We start from the raw sequence: 20,719 nt of genomic DNA, 5'->3' as shown, positions 1-20,719 counted from the left end.
AGCCCATAGAGGGCTATGGTGAAGAAGGAAATATCCTCAGAAGAAATCTGGAAAGAAGCTTTCTGAGAAACTTCTCTGTGATGTGTGACTTCCACTCACAGAGTTATATTTGTATTTAGTGGATCTCTTTGCTAGCCTTATTTCTGTGGAATCTGAGAACAGATATTTCGGATCCCTTTGAAGACTATAGGGCCAAAGGAAATATCCTCCCATAGCAAAGAGAAGGAAGTTTCTGAGAAACTTCTTTGTGTTCTGTGAAATCATCTCACAGAGTTACAGCTTTCCCCTCAAGAAGCCTTTCGCTAAGACAGTTCTTGTGGAATTGGCAAAGTGATATTTGGAAGCCCATAGAGGGCTATGTTGAAAAAGGAAATACCTTCTGATGAAATCTGGAAAGAAGCTTTCTGAGAAACTCCATAGTGTTCTGTTCATTCATCTCACAGAGTTACATCTGTATTTCGTGGATCTCTTTGCTAGCCTTATTTCTGTGGAATCTGAGAACAGATATTTCGGATCCCTTTGAAGACTATAGGGCCAAAGGAAATATCCTCCGATAACAAAGAGAAAGAACCTTTCTGAGAAACTTCTTTGTGTTCTGCGAAATCATCTCACAGAGTTACAGCTTTCCCCTCAAGAAGCCTTTCGCTAAGACAGTTCTTGTGGAATTGGCAAAGTGATATTTGGAAGCCCATAGAGGACTATGTTGAAAAAGGAAATTTCCTCAGATGAAATCTGGAAAGAAGCTTTCTGAGAAACTGCTCTGTGATGTGTGATTTCCACTCACAGAGTTACATCTGTATTTCGTGGATCTCTTTGCTACCCTTATTTCTGTGGAATCTGAGAACAGATATTTCGGATCCCTTTGAAGACTATAGGGCCAAAGGAAATATACTCCGATAACAAAGGGAAAGAAGCTTCCTGAGAAACTTCTTTGTGTTCTGTGAAATCATCTCACAGAGTTACAGCTTTCCCCTCAAGAAGCCTTTCGCTAAGACAGTTCTTGTGGAATTGGCAAAGTGATATTTGGAAGCCCATAGAGGGCTATGTTGAAAAAGGAAATATCCTCAGATGAAATCTGGAAAGAAGCTTTCTGAGAAACTGCTCTGTGATGTGTGACTTCCACTCACAGAATTACATCTGTATTTCGTGGATCTCTTTGCTAGCCTTATTTCTGTGGAATCTGAGAACAGATATTTCGGATCCCTTTGAAGACTACAGGGCCAAAGGAAATATCCTCCGATAACAAAGAGAAGGAAGCTTTCTGAGAAACTTCTTTGTGTTCTGTGAAATCATCTCACAGAGTTACAGCTTTCCCCTCAAGAAGCCTTTCGCTAAGACAGTTCTTGTGGAATTGGCAAAGTGATATTTGGAAGCCCATAGAGGGCTATGGTGAAAAAGGAAATATCCTCAGATGAAATCTGGAAAGAAGTTTTCTGAGAAACTGCTTAGTGTTCTGTTCATTCATCTCACAGAGTTACATCTGTATTTCGTGGATCTCTTTGCTAGCCTTATTTCTGTGGAATCTGAGAACAGATATTTCGGATCCCTTTGAAGACTATAGGGCCAAAGGAAATATCCTCCCATAACAAAGAGAAGGAAGCTTTCTGAGAAACTTCTTTGTGTTCTGTGAAATCATCTCACAGAGTTACAGCTTTCCCCTCAAGAAGCCTTTCGCTAAGACAGTTCTTGTGGAATTGGCAAAGTGATATTTGGAAGCCCATAGAGGGCTATGTTGAAAAAGGAAATATCTTCTGATGAAATCTGGAAAGAAGCTTTCTGAGAAACTCCATAGTGTTCTGTTCATTCATCTCACAGAGTTACATCTGTATTTCGTGGATCTCTTTGCTAGCCTTATTTCTGTGGAATCTGAGAACAGATATTTCGGATCCCTTTGAAGACTATAGGGCCAAAGGAAATATCCTCCGATAACAAAGAGAAAGAACCTTTCTGAGAAACTTCTTTGTGTTCTGCGAAATCATCTCACAGAGTTACAGCTTTCCCCTCAAGAAGCCTTTCGCTAAGACAGTTCTTGTGGAATAGGCAAAGTGATATTTGGAAGCCCATAGAGGGCTATGTTGAAAAAGGAAATTTCCTCAGATTAAATCTGGAAAGAAGCTTTCTGAGAAACTGCTCTATGATGTGTGATTTCCACTCACAGAGTTACATCTGTATTTCGTGGATCTCTTTGCTACCCTTATTTCTGTGGAATCTGAGAACAGATATTTCGGATCCCTTTGAAGACTATAGGGCCAAAGGAAATATCCTCCGATAACAAAGGGAAAGAAGCTTTCTGAGAAACTTCTTTGTGTTCTGTGAAATCATCTCACAGAGTTACAGCTTTCCCCTCAAGAAGCCTTTCGCTAAGACAGTTCTTGTGGAATTGGCAAAGTGATATTTGGAAGCCCATAGAGGGCTATGGTGAAAAAGGAAATATCCTCAGATGAAATCTGGAAAGATACTTTCTGAGAAACTGCTTAGTGTTCTGTTCATTCATCTCACAGAGTTACATCTGTATTTCGTGGATCTCTTTGCTAGCCTTATTTCTGTGGAATCTGAGAACAGATATTTCGGATCCCTTTGAAGACTATAGGGCCAAAGGAAATATCCTCCGATAACAAAGAGAAGGAAGCTTTCTGAGAAACTTCTTTGTGTTCTGTGAAATCATCTCACAGAGTTACAGCTTTCCCCTAAAGAAGCCTTTCGCTAAGACAGTTCTTGTGGAATTGGCAAAGTGATATTTGGAAGCCCATAGAGGGCTATGGTGAAAAAGGAAATATCCTCAGATGAAATCTGGAAAGAAGCTTTCTGAGAAACTGTTTAGTGTTCTGTTCATTCATCTCACAGAGATACAGTTTCCCCTAAAGAAGCCTTTCGCTAAGACAGTTCTTGTGGAATTGGCAAAGTGATATTTGGAAGCCCATAGAGGGCTATGGTGAAAAAGGAAATATCCTCAGATGAAATCTGGAAAGAAGCTTTCTGAGAAACTGTTTAGTGTTCTGTTCATTCATCTCACAGAGTTACATCTGTATTTCGTGGATCTCTTTGCTAGCCTTAATTCTGTGGAATCTGAGAACAGATATTTCGGATCCCTTTGAAGACTATAGGGCCAAAGGAAATATCCTCCGATAACAAAGAGAAAGAAGCTTTCTGAGAAACTTCTTTGTGTTCTGTGAAATCATCTCACAGAGTTACAGCTTTCGCCTCTAGAAGTCTTTCGGTAAGCCAGTTCTTGTGGAATTGGCAAAGTGATATTTGGAAGCCCATAGAGGGCGATGGTGAAAAAGGAAATATCCTCAGATGAAATCTAGAAAGAAGCTTCCCGAGAAACTGCTCTGTGATGTGTGACTTCCACTCACTGAGTTACATCTGTATTTCGTGGATCTCTTTGCTAGCCTTATTTCTGTGGAATCTGAGAACAGATATTTCGGATCCCTTTGAAAACTATAGGGCCAAAGGAAATATCCTCTGATAACAAAGAGAAAGAAGCTTTCTGAGAAACTTCTTTGTGTTCTGTGAAATCATCTCACAGAGTTACAGCTTTCCCCTCAAGAAGCCTTTCGCTAAGACAGTTCTTGTGGAATTGGCAAAGTGATATTTGGAAGCCCTTAGAGGGCTATGGTGAAGAAGGAAATATCCTCAGATGAAATCTGGAAAGAATCTTTCTGAGAAACTGCTTAGTGTTCTGTTCATTTATCTCACAGAGTTACATCGGCATTTCGTGGATCTCTTGGATACCCTTATTTCTGTGGAATCTGAGAACAGATATTTCGGATCCCTTTGAAGACTATAGGGCCAAAGGAAATATCCTCCGATAAAAAAGAGAAAGAACGTTTCTGAGAAACTTCTTTGTGTTCTGTGAAATCATCTCACACAGTTACAGCTTTCCCCTCAAGAAGCCTTTCGCTAAGACAGTTCTTGTGGAATTGGCAAAGTGATATTTGGAAGCCCATAGAGGGCTATGGTGAAAAAGGAAATATCCTCAGATGAAATCTGGAAAGAAGCTTTCTGAGAAACTGCTCTGTGATGTGTGACTTCCACTCACAGAGTTACATCTGTATTTCGTGGATCTCTTTGCTAGCCTTATTTCTGTGGAATCTGAGAACAGATATTTCGGATCCCTTTGAAGACTATAGGGCCAAAGGAAATATCCTCCCATAACAAAGAGAAGAAAGCTTTCTGAGAAACTTCTTTGTGTTCTGTGAAATCATCTCACAGAGTTACAGCTTTCCCCTCAAGAAGCCTTTCGCTAAGACAGTTCTTGTGGAATTGGCAAAGTGATATTTGGAAGCCCATAGAGGGCTATGGTGAAAAAGGAAATATCCTCAGATGAAATCTGGAAAGAAGCTTTCTGAGAAACTGCTTAGTGTTCTGTTCATTCATCTCACAGAGTTACATCTGTATTTCGTGGATCTCTTTGCTAGCCTTATTTCTGTGGAATCTGAGAACAGATATTTCGGATCCCTTTGAAGTCTATAGGGCCAAAGGAAATATCCTCCGATAACAAAGAGAAAGAAGCTTTCTGAGAAACTTCTTTGTGTTCTGTGAAATCATCTCACACAGTTACAGCTTTCCCCTCAAGAAGTCTTTCGGTAAGCCAGTTCTTGTGGAATTGGCAAAGTGATATTTGGAAGCCCATAGAGGGCTATGGTGAAAAAGGAAATATCCTCAGATGAAATCTGGAAAAAAGCTTTCTGAGAAACTGCTCTGTGATGTGTGACATCCACTCACAGAGTTACATCTGTATTTCGTGGATCTCTTTGCTAGCCTTATTTCTGTGGAATCTGAAAACAGATATTTCAGATCCCTTTGAAGACTATAGGGCCAAAGGAAACATCCTCCGATAACAAAGAGAAAGAACCTTTCTGAGAAACTTCTTTGTGTTCTGTGAAATCATCTCACAGAGTTACAACTTTCCCCTCAAGAAGCCTTTCGATAAGACAGTTTTTGTGGAATTGGCAAAGTGATATTGGGAAGCCCATAGAGGGCTATGGAGAAAAAGGAAATATCCTCAGATGAAATCTGGAAAGAAGCTTTCTGAGAAAGTGCTCTGTGATGTGTGACTTCCACTCACAGAGTTACATCTGTATTTCGTGGATCTCTTTGCTAGCCTTATTTCTGTGGAATCTGACAACAGATATTTCGGATCCCTTTGAAGACTATAGGGCCAAAGGAAATATCCTCCGATAACAAAGAGAAGGAAGCTTTCTGAGAAACTTCTTTGTGTTCTGTGAAATCATCTCACAGAGTTAGAGCTTTCCCCTCAAGAAGCCTTTCGCTAAGACAGTTCTTGTGGAATTGGCAAAGTGATATTTGGAAGCCCATAGAGGGCTATGGTGAAGAAGGAAATATCCTCAGATGAAATCTGGAAAGAAGCTTTCTGAGAAACTGCTTAGTGTTCTGTTCATTCATCTCACAGAGTTACATCTGTATTTCGTGGATCTCTTTGCTAGCCTTATTTCTGTGGAATCTGAGAACAGATATTTCGGATCCCTTTGAAGACTATAGGGCCAAAGGAAATATCCTCCGATAACAAAGAGAAAGAACCTTTCTGAGAAACTTCTTTGTGTTCTGTGAAATCATCTCACAGAGTTACAGCTTTCCCCTCAAGAAGCCTTTCGCTAAGACAGTTCTTGTGGAATGGCAAAGTGATATTTGGAAGCCCATAGAGGACTATGTTGAAAAAGGAAATTTCCTCAGATGAAATCTGGAAAGAAGCTTTGTGAGAAACTGCTCTGTGATGTGTGATTTCCACTCACAGAGTTACATCTGTATTTCGTGGATCTCTTTGCTACCCTTATTTCTGTGGAATCTGAGAACAGATATTTCGGATCCCTTTGAAGACTATAGGGCCAAAGGAAATATCCTCCGATAACAAAGGGAAAGAAGCTTCCTGAGAAACTTCTTTGTGTTCTGTGAAATCATCTCACAGAGTTACAGCTTTCCCCTCAAGAAGCCTTTCGCTAAGACAGTTCTTGTGGAATTGGCAAAGTGATATTTGGAAGCCCATAGAGGGCTATGTTGAAAAAGGAAATATCCTCAGATGAAATCTGGAAAGAAGCTTTCTGAGAAACTGCTCTGTGATGTGTGACTTCCACTCACAGAATTACATCTGTATTTCGTGGATCTCTTTGCTAGCCTTATTTCTGTGGAATCTGAGAACAGATATTTCGGATCCCTTTGAAGACTACAGGGCCAAAGGAAATATCCTCCGATAACAAAGAGAAGGAAGCTTTCTGAGAAACTTCTTTGTGTTCTGTGAAATCATCTCACAGAGTTACAGCTTTCCCCTCAAGAAGCCTTTCGCTAAGACAGTTCTTGTGGAATTGGCAAAGTAATATTTGGAAGCCCATAGAGGGCTATGGTGAAAAAGGAAATATCCTCAGATGAAATCTGGAAAGAAGTTTTCTGAGAAACTGCTTAGTGTTCTGTTCATTCATCTCACAGAGTTACATCTGTATTTCGTGGATCTCTTTGCTAGCCTTATTTCTGTGGAATCTGAGAACAGATATTTCGGATCCCTTTGAAGACTATAGGGCCAAAGGAAATATCCTCCGATAACAAAGAGAAGGAAGCTTTCTGAGAAACTTCTTTGTGTTCTGTGAAATCATCTCACAGAGTTACAGCTTTCCCCTCAAGAAGCCTTTCGCTAAGACAGTTCTTGTGGAATTGGCAAAGTGATATTTGGAAGCCCATAGAGGGCTATGTTGAAAAAGGAAATATCTTCTGATGAAATCTGGAAAGAAGCTTTCTGAGAAACTCCATAGTGTTCTGTTCATTCATCTCACAGAGTTACATCTGTATTTCGTGGATCTCTTTGCTAGCCTTATTTCTGTGGAATCTGAGAACAGATATTTCGGATCCCTTTGAAGACTATAGGGCCAAAGGAAATATCCTCCGATAACAAAGAGAAAGAAGCTTTCTGAGAAACTTCTTTGTGTTCTGTGAAATCATCTCACAGAGTTACAGCTTTCGCCTCTAGAAGTCTTTCGGTAAGCCAGTTCTTGTGGAATTGGCAAAGTGATATTTGGAAGCCCATAGAGGGCTATGGTGAAAAAGGAAATATCCTCAGATGAAATCTAGAAAGAAGCTTTCCGAGAAACTGCTCTGTGATGTGTGACTTCCACTCACAGAGTTACATCTGTATTTCGTGGATCTCTTTGCTAGCCTTATTTCTGTGGAATCTGAGAACAGATATTTCGGATCCCTTTTAAAACTATAGGGCCAAAGGAAATATCCTCTGATAACAAAGAGAAAGAAGCTTTCTGAGAAACTTCTTTGTGTTCTGTGAAATCATCTCACAGAGTTACAGCTTTCCCCTCAAGAAGCCTTTCGCTAAGACAGTTCTTGTGGAATTGGCAAAGTGATATTTGGAAGCCCTTAGAGGGCTATGGTGAAGAAGGAAATATCCTCAGATGAAATCTGGAAAGAATCTTTCTGAGAAACTGCTTAGTGTTCTGTTCATTCATCTCACAGAGTTACATCGGTATTTCGTGGATCTCTTGGATACCCTTATTCCTGTGGAATCTGAGAACAGATATTTCGGATCCCTTTGAAGACTATAGGGCCAAAGGAAATATCCTCCGATAAAAAAGAGAAAGAACCTTTCTGAGAAACTTCTTTGTGTTCTGTGAAATCATCTCACACAGTTACAGCTTTCCCCTCAAGAAGCCTTTCGCTAAGACAGTTCTTGTGGAATTGGCAAAGTGATATTTGGAAGCCCATAGAGGGCTATGGTGAAAAAGGAAATATCCTCAGATGAAATCTGGAAAGAAGATTTCTGAGAAACTGCTCTGTGATGTGTGACTTCCACTCACAGAGTTACATCTGTATTTCGTGGATCTCTTTGCTAGCCTTATTTCTGTGGAATCTGAGAACAGATATTTCGGATCCCTTTGAATACTATAGGGCCAAAGGAAATATCCTCCCATAACAAAGAGAAGGAAGCTTTCTGAGAAACTTCTTTGTGTTCTGTGAAATCATCTCACAGAGTTACAGCTTTCCCCTCAAGAAGCCTTTCGCTAAGACAGTTGTTGTGGAATTGGCAAAGTGATATTTGGAAGCCCATAGAGGGCTATGGTGAAAAAGGAAATATCCTCAGATGAAATCTGGAAAGAAGCTTTCTGAGAAACTGCTTAGTGTTCTGTTCATTCATCTCACAGAGTTACATCTGTATTTCGTGGATCTCTTTGCTAGCCTTATTTCTGTGGAATCTGAGAACAGATATTTCGGATCCCTTTGAAGACTATAGGGCCAAAGGAAATATCCTCCGATAACAAAGGGAAAGAAGCTTCCTGAGAAACTTCTTTGTGTTCTGTGAAATCATCTCACAGAGTTACAGCTTTCCCCTCAAGAAGCCTTTCGCTAAGACAGTTCTTGTGGAATTGGCAAAGTGATATTTGGAAGCCCATAGAGGGCTATGTTGAAAAAGGAAATATCCTCAGATGAAATCTGGAAAGAAGTTTTCTGAGAAACTGCTTAGTGTTCTGTTCATTCATCTCACAGAGTTACATCTGTATTTCGTGGATCTCTTTGCTAGCCTTATTTCTGTGGAATCTGAGAACAGATATTTCGGATCCCTTTGAAGACTATAGGGCCAAAGGAAATATCCTCCGATAACAAAGAGAAGGAAGCTTTCTGAGAAACTTCTTTGTGTTCTGTGAAATCATCTCACAGAGTTACAGCTTTCCCCTCAAGAAGCCTTTCGCTAAGACAGTTCTTGTGGAATTGGCAAAGTGATATTTGGAAGCCCATAGAGGGCTATGTTGAAAAAGGAAATATCTTCTGATGAAATCTGGAAAGAAGCTTTCTGAGAAACTCCATAGTGTTCTGTTCGTTCATCTCACAGAGTTACATCTGTATTTCGTGGATCTCTTTGCTAGCCTTATTTCTGTGGAATCTGAGAACAGATATTTCGGATCCCTTTGAAGACTATAGGGCCAAAGGAAATATCCTCCGATAACAAAGAGAAAGAAGCTTTCTGAGAAACTTCTTTGTGTTCTGTGAAATCATCTCACAGAGTTACAGCTTTCGCCTCTAGAAGTCTTTCGGTAAGCCAGTTCTTGTGGAATTGGCAAAGTGATATTTGGAAGCCCATAGAGGGCTATGGTGAAAAAGGAAATATCCTCAGATGAAATCTAGAAAGAAGCTTTCCGAGAAACTGCTCTGTGATGTGTGACTTCCACTCACAGAGTTACATCTGTATTTCGTGGATCTCTTTGCTAGCCTTATTTCTGTGGAATCTGAGAACAGATATTTCGGATCCCTTTTAAAACTCTAGGGCCAAAGGAAATATCCTCTGATAACAAAGAGAAAGAAGCTTTCTGAGAAACTTCTTTGTGTTCTGTGAAATCATCTCACAGAGTTACAGCTTTCCCCTCAAGAAGCCTTTCGCTAAGACAGTTCTTGTGGAATTGGCAAAGTGATATTTGGAAGCCCTTAGAGGGCTATGGTGAAGAAGGAAATATCCTCAGATGAAATCTGGAAAGAATCTTTCTGAGAAACTGCTTAGTGTTCTGTTCATTCATCTCACAGAGTTACATCGGTATTTCGTGGATCTCTTGGATACCCTTATTCCTGTGGAATATGAGAACAGATATTTCGGATCCCTTTGAAGACTATAGGGCCAAAGGAAATATCCTCCGATAAAAAAGAGAAAGAACCTTTCTGAGAAACTTCTTTGTGTTCTGTGAAATCATCTCACACAGTTACAGCTTTCCCCTCAAGAAGCCTTTCGCTAAGACAGTTCTTGTGGAATTGGCAAAGTGATATTTGGAAGCCCATAGAGGGCTATGGTGAAAAAGGAAATATCCTCAGATGAAATCTGGAAAGAAGCTTTCTGAGAAACTGCTCTGTGATGTGTGACTTCCACTCACAGAGTTACATCTGTATTTCGTGGATCTCTTTGCTAGCCTTATTTCTGTGGAATCTGAGAACAGATATTTCGGATCCCTTTGAATACTATAGGGCCAAAGGAAATATCCTCCCATAACAAAGAGAAGGAAGCTTTCTGAGAAACTTCTTTGTGTTCTGTGAAATCATCTCACAGAGTTACAGCTTTCCCCTCAAGAAGCCTTTCGCTAAGACAGTTGTTGTGGAATTGGCAAAGTGATATTTGGAAGCCCATAGAGGGCTATGGTGAAAAAGGAAATATCCTCAGATGAAATCTGGAAAGAAGCTTTCTGAGAAACTGCTTAGTGTTCTGTTCATTCATCTCACAGAGTTACATCTGTATTTCGTGGATCTCTTTGCTAGCCTTATTTCTGTGGAATCTGAGAACAGATATTTCGGATCCCTTTGAAGACTATAGGGCCAAAGGAAATATCCTCCGATAACAAAGAGAAAGAAGCTTTCTGAGAAACTTCTTTGTGTTCTGTGAAATCATCTCACACAGTTACAGCTTTCCCCTCAAGAAGTCTTTCGGTAAGCCAGTTCTTGTGGAATTGGCAAAGTGATATTTGGAAGCCCATAGAGGGCTATGGTGAAAAAGGAAATATCCTCAGATGAAATCTGGAAAGAAGCTTTCTGAGAAACTGCTCTGTGATGTGTGACATCCACTCACAGAGTTACATCTGTATTTCGTGGATCTCTTTGCTAGCCTTATTTCTGTGGAATCTGAAAACAGATATTTCGGATCCCTTTGAAGACTATAGGGCCAAAGGAAACATCCTGCGATAACAAAGAGAAAGAACCTTTCTGAGAAACTTCTTTGTGTTCTGTGAAATCATCTCACAGAGTTACAACTTTCCCCTCAAGAAGCCTTTCGATAAGACAGTTTTTGTGGAATTGGCAAAGTGATATTTGGAACCCCATAGAGGGCTATGGAGAAAAAGGAAATATCCTCAGATGAAATCTGGAAAGAAGCTTTCTGAGAAAGTGCTCTGTGATGTGTGACTTCCACTCACAGAGTTACATCTGTATTTCGTGGATCTCTTTGCTAGCCTTATTTCTGTGGAATCTGACAACAGATATTTCGGATCCCTTTGAAGACTATAGGGCCAAAGGAAATATCCTCCGATAACAAAGAGAAGGAAGCTTTCTGAGAAACTTCTTTGTGTTCTGTGAAATCATCTCACAGAGTTACAGCTTTCCCCTCAAGAAGCCTTTCGCTAAGACAGTTCTTGTGGAATTGGCAAAGTGATATTTGGAAGCCCATAGAGGGCTATGGTGAAAAAGGAAATATCCTCAGATGAAATCTGGAAAGAAGCTTTCTGAGAAACTGCTTAGTGTTCTGTTCATTCATCTCACAGAGTTACATCTGTATGTCGTGGATCTCTTTGCTAGCCTTATTTCTGTGGAATCTGAGAACAGATATTTCGGATCCCTTTGAAGACTATAGGGCCAAAGGAAATATCCTCCGATAACAAAGAGAAGGAAGCTTTCTGAGAAACTTCTTTGTGTTCTGTGAAATCATCTCACAGAGTTACAGCTTTCCCCTAAAGAAGCCTTTCGCTAAGACAGTTCTTGTGGAATTGGCAAAGTGATATTTGGAAGCCCATAGAGGGTTATGGTGAAAAAGGAAATATCCTCAGATGAAATCTGGAAAGAAGCTTTCTGAGAAACTGTTTAGTGTTCTGTTCATTCATCTCACAGAGTTACATCTGTATTTCGTGGATCTCTTTGCTAGCCTTATTTCTGTGGAATCTGAGAACAGATATTTCGGATCCCTTTGAAGACTATAGGGCCAAAGGAAATATCCTCCGATAACAAAGAGAAAGAAGCTTTCTGAGAAACTTCTTTGTGTTCTGTGAAATCATCTCACAGAGTTACAGCTTTCGCCTCAAGAAGTCTTTCGGTAAGCCAGTTCTTGTGGAATTGGCAAAGTGATATTTGGAAGCCCATAGAGGGCTATGGTGAAAAAGGAAATATCCTCAGATGAAATCTAGAAAGAAGCTTTCCGAGAAACTGCTCTGTGATGTGTGACTTCCACTCACAGAGTTACATCTGTATTTCGTGAATCTCTTTGCTAGCCTTATTTCTGTGGAATCTGAGAACAGATATTTCGGATCCCTTTGAAAACTATAGGGCCAAAGGAAATATCCTCTGATAACAAAGAGAAAGAAGCTTTCTGAGAAACTTCTTTGTGTTCTGTGAAATCATCTCACAGAGTTACAGCTTTCCCCTCAAGAAGCCTTTCGCTAAGACAGTTCTTGTGGAATTGGCAAAGTGATATTTGGAAGCCCTTAGAGGGCTATGGTGAAGAAGGAAATATCCTCAGATGAAATCTGGAAAGAATCTTTCTGAGAAACTGCTTAGTGTTCTGTTCATTCATCTCACAGAGTTACATCGGTATTTCGTGGATCTCTTGGACACCCTTATTCCTGTGGAATCTGAGAACAGATATTTCGGATCCCTTTGAAGACTATAGGGCCAAAGGAAATATCCTCCGATAAAAAAGAGAAAGAACCTTTCTGAGAAACTTCTTTGTGTTCTGTGAAATCATCTCACAGAGTTACAGCTTTCCTCTCAAGAAGCCTTTCGCTAAGACAGTTCTTGTGGAATTGGCAAAGTGATATTTGGAAGCCCATAGAGGGCTATGGTGAAAAAGGAAATATCCTCAGATGAAATCTGGAAAGAAGCTTTCTGAGAAACTGCTCTTTGATGTGTGACTTCCACTCACAGAGTTACATCTGTATTTCGTGGATCTCTTTGCTAGCCTTATTTCTGTGGAATCTGAGAACAGATATTTCGGATCCCTTTGAAGACTATAGGGCCAAAGGAAATATCCTCCCATAACAAAGAGAAGGAAGCTTTCTGAGAAACTTCTTTGTGTTCTGTGAAATCATCTCACAGAGTTACAGCTTTCCCCTCAAGAAGCCTTTCGCTAAGACAGTTCTTGTGGAATTGGCAAAGTGATATTTGGAAGCCCATAGAGGGCTATGGTGAAAAAGGAAATATTCTCAGATGAAATCTGGAAAGAAGCTTTCTGAGAAACTGCTTAGTGTTCTGTTCAGTCATCTCACAGAGTTACATCTGTATTTCGTGGATCTCTTTGCTAGCCTTATTTCTGTGGAATCTGAGAACAGATATTTCGGATCCCTTTGAAGACTATAGGGCCAAAGGAAATATCCTCCGATAACAAAGAGAAAGAAGCTTTCTGAGAAACTTCTTTGTGTTCTGTGAAATCATCTCACACAGTTACAGCTTTCCCCTCAAGAAGTCTTTCGGTAAGCCAGTTCTTGTGGAATTGGCAAAGTGATATTTGGAAGCCCATAGAGGGCTATGGTGAAAAAGGAAATATCCTCAGATGAAATCTGGAAAGAAGCTTTCTGAGAAACTGCTCTGTGATGTGTGACATCCACTCACAGAGTTACATCTGTATTTCGTGGATCTCTTTGCTAGCCTTATTTCTGTGGAATCTGAAAACAGATATTTCGGATCCCTTTGAAGACTATAGGGCCAAAGGAAACATCCTCCGATAACAAAGAGAAAGAACCTTTCTGAGAAACTTCTTTGTGTTCTGTGAAATCATCTCACAGAGTTACAACTTTCCCCTCAAGAAGCCTTTCGCTAAGACGGTTCTTGTGGAATTGGCAAAGTGATATTGCGAAGCCCATAGAGGGCTATGGAGAAAAAGGAAATATCCTCAGATGAAATCTGGAAAGAAGCTTTCTGAGAAAGTGCTCTGTGATGTGTGACTTCCACTCACAGAGTTACATCTGTATTTCGTGGATCTCTTTGCTAGCCTTATTTCTGTGGAATCTGACAACAGATATTTCGGATCCCTTTGAAGACTATAGGGCCAAAGGAGATATCCTCCGATAACAAAGAGAAGGAAGCTTTCTGAGAAACTTCTTTGTGTTCTGTGAAATCATCTCACAGAGTTGCAGCTTTCCCCTCAAGAAGCCTTTAGCTAAGACAGTTGTTGTGGAATTGGCAAAGTGATATTTGGAAGCCCATGGAGGGCTATGGTGAAAAAGGAAATATCCTCAGATGAAATCTGGAAAGAAGCTTTCTGAGAAACTGCTTAGTGTTCTGTTCATTCATCTCACAGAGTTACATCTGTATTTCGTGGATCTCTTTGCTAGCCTTATTTCTGTGGAATCTGAGAACAGATATTTCGGATCCCTTTGAAGACTATAGGGCCAAAGGAAATATCCTCCCATAACAAAGAGAAAGAACCTTTCTGAGAAACTTCTTTGTGTTCTGTGAAATCATCTCACAGAGTTACAGCTTTCCCCTCAAGAAGCCTTTCGCTAAGACAGTTCTTGTGGAATTGGCAAAGTGATATTTGGAAGCCCATAGAGGGCTATGGTGAAAAAGGAAATTTCCTCAGATGAAATCTGGAAAGAAGCTTTCTGAGAAACTGCTCTGTGATGTGTGATTTCCACTCACAGAGTTACATCTGTATTTCGTGGATCTCTTTGCTACCCTTATTTCTGTGGAATCTGAGAACAGATATTTCGGATCCCTTTGAAGACTATAAGGCCAAAGGAAATATCCTCCGATAACAAAGAGAAAGAAGCTTTCTGAGAAACTTCTTTGTGTTCTGTGAAATCATCTCACAGAGTTACAGCTTTCCCTTCTAGAAGCCTTTCGCTAAGACAGTTCTTGTGGAATTGGCAAAGTGATATTTGGAAGCCCATAGAGGGCTATAGTGAAAAAGGAAATATCCTCTGATGAAATCTGGAAAGAAGCTTTCTGAGAAACTGCTTAGTGTTCTGTTCATTCATCTCACAGAGTTACATCTGTATTTCGTGGATCTCTTTGCTAGCCTTATTTCTGTGGAATCTGAGAACAGATATTTCGGATCCCTTTGAAGACTATAGGGCCAAAGGAAATATCCTCCGATAACAAAGAGAAAGAACCTTTCTGAGAAACTTCTTTGTGTTCTGTGAAATCATCTCACAGAGTTACAGCTTTCCCCTCAAGAAGCCTTTCGCTAAGACAGTTCTTGTGGAATTGGCAAAGTGATATTTGGAAGCCCATAGAGGGCTATGGTGAAGAAGGAAATATCCTCAGATGAAATCTGGAAAGAAGCTTTCTGAGAAACTTCTCTGTGATGTGTGACTTCCACTCACAGAGTTACATTTGTATTTAGTGGATCTCTTTGCTAGCCTTATTTCTGTGGAATCTGAGAACAGATATTTCGGATCCCTTTGAAGACTATAGGGCCAAAGGAAATATCCTCCCATAACAAAGAGAAGGAAGCTTTCTGAGAAACTTCTTTGTGTTCTGTGAAATCATCTCACAGAGTTACAGCTTTCCCCTCAAGAAGCCTTTCGCTAAGACAGTTCTTGTGGAATTGGCAAAGTGATATTTGGAAGCCCATAGAGGGCTATGTTGAAAAAGGAAATATCTTCTGATGAAATCTGGAAAGAAGCTTTCTGAGAAACTCCATAGTGTTCTGTTCATTCATCTCACAGAGTTACATCTGTATTTCGTGGATCTCTTTGCTAGCCGTATTTCTGTGGAATCTGAGAACAGATATTTCGGATCCCTTTGAAGACTATAGGGCCAAAGGAAATATCCTCCGATAACAAAGAGAAAGAACCTTTCTGAGAAACTTCTTTGTGTTCTGCGAAATCATCTCACAGAGTTACAGCTTTCCCCTCAAGAAGCCTTTCGCTAAGACAGTTCTTGTGGAATTGGAAAAGTGATATTTGGAAGCCCATAGAGGGCTATGTTGAAAAAGGAAATATCCTCAGATGAAATCTGGAAAGAAGCTTTCTGAGAAACTGCTCTGTGATTTGTGACTTCCACTCACAAAGTTACATCTGTATTTCGTGGATCTCTTTGCTAGCCTTATTTCTGTGGAATCTGAGAACAGATATTTCGGATCCCTTTGAAGACTACAGGGCCAAAGGAAATATCCTCCGATAACAAAGAGAAGGAAGCTTTCTGAGAAACTTCTTTGTGTTCTGTGAAATCATCTCACAGAGTTACAGCTTTCCCCTCAAGAAGCCTTTCGCTAAGACAGTTCTTGTGGAATTGGCAAAGTGATATTTGGAAGCCCATAGAGGGCTATGGTGAAAAAGGAAATATCCTCAGATGAAATCTGGAAAGAAGTTTTCTGAGAAACTGCTTAGTGTTCTGTTTATTCATCTCACAGAGTTACATCTGTATTTCGTGGATCTCTTTGCTAGCCTTATTTCTGTGGAATCTGAGAACAGATATTTCGGATCCCTTTGAAGACTATAGGGCCAAAAAAATATCCTCTGATAACAAAGAGAAAGAAGCTTTCTGAGAAACTTCTTTGTGTTCTGTGAAATCATCTCACACAGTTACAGCTTTCGCCTCAAGAAGTCTTTCGGTAAGCCAGTTCTTGTGGAATTGGCAAAGTGATATTTGGAACCCCTAGAGGGCTATGGTGAAAAAGGAAATATCCTCAGATGAAATCTGGAAAGAAGCTTTCTGAGAAACTGCTCTGTGATGTGTGACTTCCACTCACAGAGTTACATCTGTATTTCGTGGATCTCTTTGCTAGCCTTATTTCTGTGGAATCTGAGAACAGATATTTCGGATCCCTTTGAAAACTATAGGGCCAAAGGAAATATCCTCTGATAACAAAGAGAAAGAAGCCTTCTGAGAAACTTCTTTGTGTTCTGTGAAATCATCTCACAGAGTTACAGCTTTCCCCTCAAGAAGCCTTTCGCTAAGACAGTTCTTGTGGAATTGGCAAAGTGATATTTGGAAGCCCTTAGAGGGCTATGGTAAAGAAGGAAATATCCTCAGATGAAATCTGGAAAGAAGCTTTCTGAGAAACTGCTTAGTGTTCTGTTTATTCATCTCACAGAGTTACATCGGTATTTTGTGGATCTCTTGGATACCCTTATTTCTGTGGAATCTGAGAACAGATATTTCGGATCCCTTTGAAGACTATAGGGCCAAAGGAAATATCCTCCGATAACAAAGAGAAAGAACCTTTCTGAGAAACTTCTTTGTGTTCTGTGAAATCATCTCACAGAGTTACAGCTTTCCCCTCAAGAAGGCTTTCGCTAAGACAGTTCTTGTGGAATTGGCAAAGTGATATTTGGAAGCCCATAGAGGGCCATGGTGAAAAAGGAAATATCCTCAGATGAAATCTGGAAAGAAGCTTTCTGAGAAACTGCTTAGTGTTCTGTTCATTCATCTCACGGAGTTACATCTGTATTTCCTGGATCTTTTTGCTAGCCTTATTTCTGTGGAATCTGAGAACAGATATTTCGGATCCCTTTGAAGACTATAGGGCCAAAGGAAATATCCTCCGATAACAAAGAGAAATAAGCTTTCTGAGAAACTTCTTTGTGTTCTGTGAAATCATCTCACACAGTTACAGCTTTCCCCTCAAGAAGCCTTTCGCTAAGACAGTTCTCGTGGAATTGGCAAAGTGATATTTGGAAGCCCATAGAGGGCTATGGTGAAAAAGGAAATATCCTCAGATGAAATCTGGAAAGAAGCTTTCTGAGAAACTGCTCTGTGATGTGTGACATCCACTCACTGAGTTACATCTGTATTTCGTGGATCTCTTTGCTAGCCTTATTTCTCCGGAATCTGAAAACAGATATTTCGGATCCCTTTGAAGACTATAGGGCCAAAGGAAATATCCTCCGATAACAAAGAGAAAGAAGCTTTCTGAGAAACTTCTTTGTGTTCTGTGAAATCATCTCACAGAGTTACAACTTTCCCCTCAAGAAGCCTTTCGGTAAGACAGTTTTTGTGGAATTGGCAAAGTGATATTTGGAAGCCCATAGAGGGCTATGGTGAAAAAGGAAATATCCTCAGATGAAATCTGGAAAGAAGCTTTCTGAGAAACTGCTCTGTGATGTGTGACTTCCACTCACAGAGTTACATCTGTATTTCGTGGATCTCTTTGCTAGCCTTATTTCTGTGGAATCTGAGAACAGATATTTCGGATCCCATTGAAGACAACAGGGCCAAAGGAAATATCCTCCGATAAAAAAGAGAAGGAAGCTTTCTGAGAAACTTCTTTGTGTTCTGTGAAATCATCTCACAGAGTTACAGCTTTCCCCTCAAGAAGCCTTTCGCTAACACAGTTCTTGTGGAATTGGCAAAGTGATATTTGGAAGCCCATAGAGGGCTATGGTGAAAAAGGAAATATCCTCAGGTGAAATCTGGAAAGAAGCTTTCTGAGAAACTGCTTAGTGTTCTGTTCATTCATCTCACAGAGTTACATCTGTATTTCGTGGATCTCTTTGCTAGCCTTATTTCTGTGGAATCTGATAACAGATATTTCGGATCCCTTTGAAGACTGTAGGGCCAAAGGAAATATCCTCCGATAAAAAAGAGAAAGAAGCTTTCTGAGAAACTTCTTTGTGTTCTGTGAAATCATCTCACACAGTTACAGCTTTCGCCTCAGAAGTCTTTCGGTAAGCCAGTTCTTGTGGAATTGGCAAAGTGATATTTGGAAGCCCATAGAGGGCTATGGTGAAAAAGGAAATATCCTCAGATGAAATCTGGAAAGAAGCTTTCTGAGAAACTGCTCTGTGATGTGTGACTTCCACTCACAGAGTTACATCTGTATTTCGTGGATCTCTTTGCTAGTCTTATTTCTGTGGAATCTGAGAACAGATATTTCGGATCCCTTTGAAAACTATAGGGCCAAAGGAAATATCCTCTGATAACAAAGAGAAAGAAGCTTTCTGAGAAACTTCTTTGTGTTCTGTGAAATCATCTCACAGAGTTACAACTTTCCCCTCAAGAAGCCTTTCGCTAAGACAGTTTTTGTGGAATTGGCAAAGTGATATTTGGAAGCCCATAGAGGGCTATGGTGAAAAAGGAAATATCCTCAGATGAAATCTGGAAAGAAGCTTTCTGAGAAACTGCTCTGTGATGTGTGACTTCCACTCACAGAGTTACATCTGTATTTCGTGGATCTCTTTGCTAGCCTTATTTCTGTGGAATCTGAGAACAGATATTTCGGATCCCATTGAAGACAACAGGGCCAAAGGAAATATCCTCCGATAAAAAAGAGAAGGAAGCTTTCTGAGAAACTTCTTTGTGTTCTGTGAAATCATCTCACAGAGTTACAGCTTTCCCCTCAAGAAGCCTTTCGCTAAGACAGTTCTTGTGGAATTGGCAAAGTGATATTTGGAAGCCCATAGAGGGCTATGGTGAAAAAGGAAATATCCTCAGGTGAAATCTGGAAAGAAGCTTTCTGAGAAACTGCTTAGTGTTCTGTTCATTCATCTCACAGAGTTACATCTGTATTTCGTGGATCTCTTTGCTAGCCTTATTTCTGTGGAATCTGATAACAGATATTTCGGATCCCTTTGAAGACTGTAGGGCCAAAGGAAATATCCTCCGATAAAAAAGAGAAAGAAGCTTTCTGAGAAACTTCTTTGTGTTCTGTGAAATCATCTCACACAGTTACAGCTTTCGCCTCAGAAGTCTTTCGGTAAGCCAGTTCTTGTGGAATTGGCAAAGTGATATTTGGAAGCCCATAGAGGGCTATGGTGAAAAAGGAAATATCCTCAGATGAAATCTGGAAAGAAGCTTTCTGAGAAACTGCTCTGTGATGTGTGACTTCCACTCACAGAGTTACATCTGTATTTCGTGGATCTCTTTGCTAGCCTTATTTCTGTGGAATCTGAGAACAGATATTTCGGATCCCTTTGAAAACTATAGGGCCAAAGGAAATATCCTCTGATAACAAAGAGAAAGAAGCTTTCTGAGAAACTTCTTTGTGTTCTGTGAAATCATCTCACAGAGTTACAACTTTCCCCTCAAGAAGCCTTTCGATAAGACAGTTTTTGTGGAATTGGCAAAGTGATATTTGGAAGCCCATAGAGGGCTATGGTGAAAAAGGAAATATCCTCAGATGAAATCTGGAAAGAAGCTTTCTGAGAAACTGCTCTGTGATGTGTGACTTCCACTCACAGAGTTACATCTGTATTTCGTGGATCTCTTTGCTAGCCTTATTTCTGTTGAATCTGAGAACAGATATTTCGGATCCCTTTGAAGACTATAGGGCCAAAGGAAATATCCTCCGATAACAAAGAGAAGGAAGCTTTCTGAGAAACTTCTTTGTGTTCTGTGAAATCATCTCACAGAGTTACAGCTTTCCCCTCAAGAAGCCTTTCGCTAAGTCAGTTCTTGTGGAATTGGCAAAGTGATATTTGGAAGCCAATAGAGGGCTATGGTGAAAAAGGAAATATCCTCAGATGAAATCTGGAAAGAAGCTTTCTGAGAAACTGCTTAGTGTTCTGTTCATTCATCTCACAGAGTTACATATGTATTTCGTGGATCTCTTTGCTAGCCTTATTTCTGTGGAATCTGAGAGCAGATATTTCGGATCCCTTTGAAGACTATAGGGCCAAAGGAAATATCCTCCGATAACAAAGAGAAGGAAGCTTTCTGAGAAACTTCTTTGTGTTCTGTGAAATCATCTCACAGAGTTACAGCTTTCCCTTCAAGAAGCCTTTCGCTAAGACAGTTCTTGTGGAATTGGCAAAGTGATATTTGGAAGCCCATAGAGGGCTATGGTGAAAAAGGAAATATCCTCAGATGAAATCTGGAAAGAAGCTTTCTGAGAAACTGTTTAGTGTTCTGTTCATTCATCTCACAGAGTTACATCTGTATTTCGTGGATCTCTTTGCTAGCCTTATTTCTGTGGAATCTGAGAACAGATATTTCGGATCCCTTTGAAGACTATAGGGCCAAAGGAAATATCCTCCGATAACAAAGAGAAGGAAGCTTTCTGAGGAACTTCTTTGTGTTCTGTGAAATCATCTCACACAGTTACAGCTTTCGCCTCAAGAAGTCTTTCGGTAAGCCAGTTCTT

Source organism: Macaca nemestrina, chromosome 8, assembly GCF_043159975.1.
Source record: "Macaca nemestrina isolate mMacNem1 chromosome 8, mMacNem.hap1, whole genome shotgun sequence".
Lineage (NCBI taxonomy): Eukaryota > Metazoa > Chordata > Mammalia > Primates > Cercopithecidae > Macaca > Macaca nemestrina.
The sequence above is the reverse complement of the archived record's forward strand: the minus strand, read 5'-3'. Positions refer to the sequence as shown.